This window comes from Callospermophilus lateralis, chromosome 7 (genome assembly GCF_048772815.1).
Source record: "Callospermophilus lateralis isolate mCalLat2 chromosome 7, mCalLat2.hap1, whole genome shotgun sequence".
Taxonomy (NCBI): domain Eukaryota; kingdom Metazoa; phylum Chordata; class Mammalia; order Rodentia; family Sciuridae; genus Callospermophilus; species Callospermophilus lateralis.
The window spans coordinates 7,406,510-7,413,774 of NC_135311.1; positions in this window are offsets into that span (position 1 = coordinate 7,406,510).

The window sequence follows — 7,265 nt, forward strand, 5'->3', positions numbered from 1 at the left end:
ATTTTTTTAAAGAAAGAGAGAATTTTTAATATTTTATTTTTTAGTTTTCGGCGGACACAACATCTTTGTTTGTATGTGGTGCTGAGGATCGAACCCGGCCGCATGCATTCCAGGCGAGCACCCTACCGCTTGAGCCACATCCCCAGCCCCCAAGCCCTTTTTTTATATTTTATTTTGAGACATGATCCTGCTAAATTCCTTAGGGCCTCACTAAGTTGCTGAGGCTGGCTTTAAACTTGCCATCCTCCTGCCTCAGCCTCCCCAGCTGCTGGATTATGGGTGTGCGCCACCATGCCCAGCAGTCTTGAGTTATTTTGATTAATAAATGCACATAGTACAAAATTTGAAAGGTACAGTAAACTGGAGCCTACTGAGACAATCACCACTCACCATTCCCAGTTTGTCTTTCCCTCCCACCATCCCCCGTTCCCTTCCTATCTTATTCTTCCTCTCTCTCTCCTTGTTTCTGTGTTTCTGGAGATTTCTTTCTGTGCTTCGGGAGATGGATCTCAAGGGCTTGTACATGCTAGATACCTGCTTTACCACTAAAGTACATACCCAGTGCCCCCCTCTTTTTGGGGTGTACTGGGAATTGAACTCAGGAGCACTCAACCACTGAGCCACATCCTCAGTCCAATTTTGTTTCCTTTTTTTTTTTTGCAGGGGTGGAGGGGCTGGGGATGAACTCAGGGGCTCTCAACCACTGAGCCACATCCCCAGCCCTATTTTATATTTTACTTAGAGACAGGGTCTCACTGAGTTGCTTAGCGACTTGTCATTGCTGATCAGGCTGGCTGTGAACTCGAGATATTCCTCTCTCAGGCTTCTGAGCTGCTGGAATTACAGGCGTGTGCCACTGCATCTGGCCTATACCCATCCCTTTTAATATTCTATTTTGACCCAGGCGCAGTGAAACATTTCTGTAATCTAGAAATGTGGGAGACTAAGGTGGTAGAACCACAAATTTGAGATCAGATTGGATAATTTAACAAGACCTTGTCTCAAAATAAAAAGGGCTGGGAATGTAGCTCAGTGGTAGAATGCCCATGGCCTGAATCCCTGGTACCACTAAACATAAATATATTTTTTTTTGTATGTGTGGTATTGGGGATTGAACTCGGGGGCTCAGCCACTGAACCACATCCCCAGCCTTATTTTGTGTTTTATTTAGAGACAGGATCTCACTGAGCTGCTTAGCAGCACACCATTCCTGAGGCTGGCTTTGAACTTGCAGTCCTTCTGTCTCAGCCTCCCTAGTGAGTTGCAATGAATTACAGGCATGAGCCATGGTGCCCACCCAAAAATCTTATTTTGATATAGGGGCATCTTGCTGAACTGCACAGGCTGACATTGAATTTGTGACCCCATCTCAGAGATTGCAGGAGATGTCACTCCATCTGGCACCAGTATTTCCCCCTAACCCCTGCAGTATTTGGAATTGAATCCAGAACTGTGCACATCCTAGACAAATGATCTACCACCGAGCTACACCCTCAGCTCTTTTACATTTTGAGACGGAATCTCCCTAAGTTTCCCGGGCTGGCCTTGAATTTGCAATCCTCCTGCCTTTGCCTGTCAGATAGTTGAGATTGCAGGCATCTATCACATCCAGTCATTACCAGTTTCTTATGCATTATTCTATGTATACTTAAGAATATGTGTTGAGCATGCTGGGTTCAGTGGTGCATGCCTGTAATCCCAGCAACTTGGGAGGCTGAGGCAGGAGGATCATAAGTTCAAGGTCAGTCTCAGCAATTTAGGGAGGCCCTAAGCAATTTAGCAAGACTCTATCTCAAAATAAAATATAAAAAGAACTGGGGATGTGCTCAGTGGTTAAACACCTCTGGGTTTAATCCCTAGTATTGTGAAATAATAATAATAATAATACCATCATACAATGACATCCAAACACTGTTTAATTTTCCACTTGAGAACTAGTCATATCAATGATTTGGAATTGTCTCATTTTCTTTGCCAATTACACACATGCACAACTTTTAATTTTTAAAAAGTTTTGGTAGTACTGGGGGAATTAAACCCAGGGGTATTTTACCACTAAGTTACAGCCTTAACCCTATTATTATTATTATTATTTTGAAAGACAGGGCCTAAGTTGCTGAGGCTGGTTTCAAGCTTGTGATTCTTCGCCTGAATCTCCCGAGTTTCTGGGATTAGACATGCACCACCATGCCTGGCATATTTCCTGGATATATTTAATCAGAACCTTGTTGAGGTAATATTTGCTCTGGCAAACAATGCTGGAAGAGATATTCCCATACATACATTTCATACATTCATAACCAGTGGCACAGGTAAGTACCTAGGTTAGGTCAAATTGCCTTGTAAGTAGTTTATTCACATTCACACCATGTGCTTGAGGGTCCATTTCCACGTGTTTACCAAATCAGGTTTTTATTACCTTACAGATCTCCTCATGTTTTAGTCATTATTTCTCACCCCACGCCCCAGCTATTTATACCCTTTGCCCATTTTTTTTTTTTTTTTTTGGTACCAGGGATTGAACCCAGGGGTGCTTAACCACTGAGCCACATCCCCAGCCCTTTTTAACATTTTATTTAGAGACAGGATCTCACTGAGTTGCTTAGGGCCTCACCAAGTTGCTGAGGCTGGCTTTGAACTTGCAATCCTCCTGCTTCAGCCTCCCTAGCCTTTGGGATTACAGGTATGTGCCAGTACGCCACCACACCTGCTCCCTTTGCCTATTTTGCTGTGATGCAGGGCCTACTGCATGCTTAAATAAGAAAGCACTATCTTCTGAGGTACAACCCCAGCCTGATTTATTTATTGGTACTGAAGATTTAACCCCAGGGGTGATTTCCTACTGAGTTACATCCCCAATGCCCCCTTTCCCCCCACATTTAAATTAAAAAAAAATAGTTGTAGATGGACACAATGCCTTTATTTTATTAATTTTTATGTGGTGCTGTTATTTTATTAATTTTCATGTGGTGCTGAGGTCATCAGCACCACATACAAATTAATAAAACAAAATAAAGTGCCTCCCTGCGTGATAGGCAAGCACTCTACCACTGAGCCACAAATCCAGCCCTCCACATTTTCTATGGGTGTAGAGTGATGGGATTTGTTACATGGTCATAGATGCAGTCAACACAATCTAATTTGGCCGGTGTAACTCCCCAGCACTCCTCTCCCTCCCTGCCTCCCAACCTTGGTTCCTCTCCTGATTTCACTTTGATTTTCATGGGCTCCCACCCCCCCACTTTCTTTTCCTTTTTTCTCTTTCTAGCTTCCACATAGATGAAAACAAAAGACCCTTGACCTTCTAAGTTTGAGTTATTTCACTTAATTTTGTCTAGTTCTACCCATTTTCCTGAAAATGACATAATTTTATTTCTCTTAAATAAAAAAGTCCATTGTGTATATATACTCTCCATCGTGTCTAGACACCTTATCCATTCATCCACTGATGGGACACTTAGGCTGGCCCCAGTTTGGCTATTGTGAACTGTGTTACTACAGACAAGGGTATGCATGTGACACTGTAGTATGAAGATTTTAATTATTTAGGTAAATACTGAAGAGTGTTACAGCTGGGTCATGTGGTGTTTCCATGCCTAGTCTTTTGAGGAGTCTCCTTACTGATATCCATAGTGGTTGTACTAATTTACAATCACACTAACAATGTAAGACTGTTCCTTTTTCTCCACATCCTCTCCAATATTTATTTTTTTTATACCAGGGATTGAACCCAGCGGTGTTTACCCACTGAGCTACATCAGCCCCCCTTTTAAAAAATTCTTATTTTTGGTACTGGGGATCAAACCCAGGGGCACTCAACCACTGAGCTGCATCCCCATCCCCCCCCCCCTTTTTTTTCCATTTTTAGTCAGGGTTTTGCCAAATTGCTGAGGCTGACTTTGAACTTGCAATCCTGCCTCAGTTTCTAAAGCTGCTGGAATTATACAGGTGTGTCACCATGCCTGGTCTATTATTTGTAATTTTTTCAAATATTTATTTTTTAGTTGTACATCATACCTTTATTTTGTTCATTTATTTTTATGTGGTGCTGAGTCACAACCCCAGCCCATGTTATTTGTATTTTTGATGACTGCCATTCTGTTTGGTGTGAGATGAAATCTGTGTAGTTTTGATTTGCATTTCCCTAATTGTTAATGATGTTGAACACTTCTTCACTTATATGTTTCTTCTTTTCAGAAGTGTCTGTTTAAATCATTTGCCCATTTATTAACTGGGTTGATTTTTTTTTGGTGTGGTTTATTTGGATTCTTAATATATTCTAGATGTTAATACTATTATCAAAAGAGGAGCTAGCAAAGATTTTTCTCCCATTTTGTAGGTTCTCTCTTCGTATTCCTATTGTTTCTTTTGCTGTGCAGAAGATTTTTAATTTGATGCTATTCCATTTAATTCTTGGCATTATTTCCTGAGCTTTAGCCACCACCCCCGCCCCCCCACCCTTATCTTTTTGAGACAAGGTGTAAATTGCTTGGGCCTAAATTGCTGAGGCTGGCTTTGAACCTGTGATCCTCCTGCCTGTCTCCAGAGTTGCTGGGATTATAGGCTTGTGCCACTGTATCTGGCCCCAGGTATTTAAATTTCATCTTTTCGTTTGCTTTTACAGGATCAAACCCAGGGCTTTACACAAACAAGGCAAATGCTCTACCACTGAGCCTCATCCTCAGGCCTTTTTGAGACTCGATCTGCTATTGCCCAAGCTGGCCTTGAACTCTCAATCCTGCCTAATTGTCCTGAGTAGTGGAGATCACAGGTGCGCACCCCTGCACCCTTTTGCTTCTGCAGGGCTGGGGATAAAAGCCAGGGCTTCGCACATGCTAGGTAGGCATTCTACCATCAAACTACACCCTCAGCTTAGCTTTCTTCCTTAAGTGCCAAGTTCTAAAAATTCTTGAAGGAAATTAACTCATGTTGTTACAAACATCCTCCCACCCTGTGTTTTTACTGTCATTTTCTTCCCACTGTGTATTTTAAACTCTACATCTTCTTACGGTTTTCTCTTATGGCTCCATTCTCTTCAATTTAAATCTTCCAGGAACCCAGAATTAATTTTTCTATAATAAAGTAAGGAAACAATTCCATCTTTTTCTTCCAAGTAGCTACTCTAGGAAGAACTATCAAATTTTCCTCAAAAACTCACTTTTCTTGAGGAAAAAAGGCACTCAGACCCTCTAAGCTATCTACTCTGGAATACAAGTGAATCTTGGCTGAGTACAGGGGGTTTCAGTAGGAGTCAGGAAATCAAGGCTCCCCACTATCCAAAAAGAGTACTGTCACCAGGAGGTGCTGGCCTGTGACTGCAGTGACTCAGTAGACTGAGACAGGAGGATCCCAAGTTGGAGTCAGCCTTAGCAACTAGGCAAGGACTTAAACAACTTAGTGAGACCCTGTCTCAAAATAAAAAATCGATGGGGATGTAGCTCAGTGGTAAGGTGGACTGCGGTTCAGTCCTTGGTACCAAAAACCAACCAACCAACCAAATCTGCATGAGGGCTGGGGAGGAATAAGACTTGACTGAATCTAGGAATTGGAAGGATCATGAACAGTCAAGGTGATGAAATTGTATTCATGATATTACTAAGTTTAGTGAATAAGGTTCATGAGGCCTTAATTATCATATTAAATATAAACCCTGGAGAGCAGAGAGGAACTCTGAAAACTGGACCAGAATCTGATTGATTTAACATTGTAGGTGAAGGAAAAAAAAAAAAGGTGCTTGCTAACGATATCAAGAAAATTAGGCTGGGGTTGAGGCTCAGCAGTAGAGCACTTGCCTAGCACGGGCAAGGCCCTGGGTTCTATCTTCAGCACCACATAAAAAAAAAATATATAAAATGAAGGTATTGTATCCAACTACAACTGAAAAATACTTAAAAAAAAAAAAAAAAAAAGAAAATTACATTATCCACTATCCACGGATGACTATTAGAGCTGAAACCAGAATGCACCTAAGCCAATCAGGGATAAACAGAAAGAAAAAATCCATAGGGAATATATAGCTTCCTCAGGACCCCTGTAGTTCCTCAGTATGAGCAATACTTTTTGTTTGTTCTTCCTTTGTGGAGGTACTGGGGATTGGACCCAGGCTTTCATGTATGATAGGTGAGCATTCCACCAGTGAGCCACATCCTCAGTCTCTTATGAGCAGTATTTAAGAAATGACCTGCCAACTTATTGGAGAATTTATCCCACATCCCTGTAAGAACTTAAGGCTCTGAGTGAATGAACACTGCAAGCAGATAGGGATTTCAGGAAAAGGCAGGCAGGGTTACTTCAGACCCATTTAGAAAAGTTTTAGAGAGACAAAGCTAGGCAGAAAGCTCAAGGATGGGATGGGGTACAAAGGGTGTTCAGGGGTACTTTTTTTTTTGGTTATAGATGGACACAGTATCATCACTTTACTTTTATGTGGTGCTGAGGATCGCACTCAGTGCTTCATATGTGCGAGGCAAGTGCTGTCACTGAGCCCCAGCCCCCACCCCCAGAGGTACTCTTCACAGCCCTTCTGACCCCACACTTCAGTCCAGTCAGGACAGCAAGCATGGCTTCTAGAGTTAACACAGACTACACACGAATTCCAGTTCTGCCACTCAACAGTTCTGGACTCTCGGACAAGTCACTTTATATATTTTAGATCCCTCTCACAAAATGGAGGCTATTACCTGTCTTACAGGGCCTTTGTGAGGATTAGTTAAATACACACAGTGCCTAAAACCTATCAAACAGTATGTACTACTGTTCCACCAAGTATTCAGCTTAATATGACTCAGTACATGGGCAGGGAGGAGAACCACAAGGCTGAACGTATGAATCTTAAGGACTAAGGGGAAGGCTGAAGCCCTATTGCTTACAGGAAGGACAAAGAAAAAAAAAAAAAGAATCAACGGGTGACACCACTCAGATTCCCCCTTTGATAAAGGAGATGTTAAATGTCCTTCAGGACAAAGGCCTAAGCCCTAGTACCTACTGGGTGTGGCTCTACTTGTAACCACAGATGGGGAACACCCTGGTTTAGGCAGGTTCCTCCTGTTCTTTGGGTAGTGAATACACAGCGATATCTTTTTCTTAAAAAAATTTTTTTTTCCAGTGAGGCTGAGGACGAAGACCAGGGCCTTGGTGCAGGCCAGGCAAGTCCCTAAGTCCCTACCACTGGGCTACAGCTACACCCTCAGTCTTGAAGTGGTACTACTTAAACTTTTACAGTATCATCCTTTGAATTCCAAATTTTCCCAACCAAGACTGAAGAA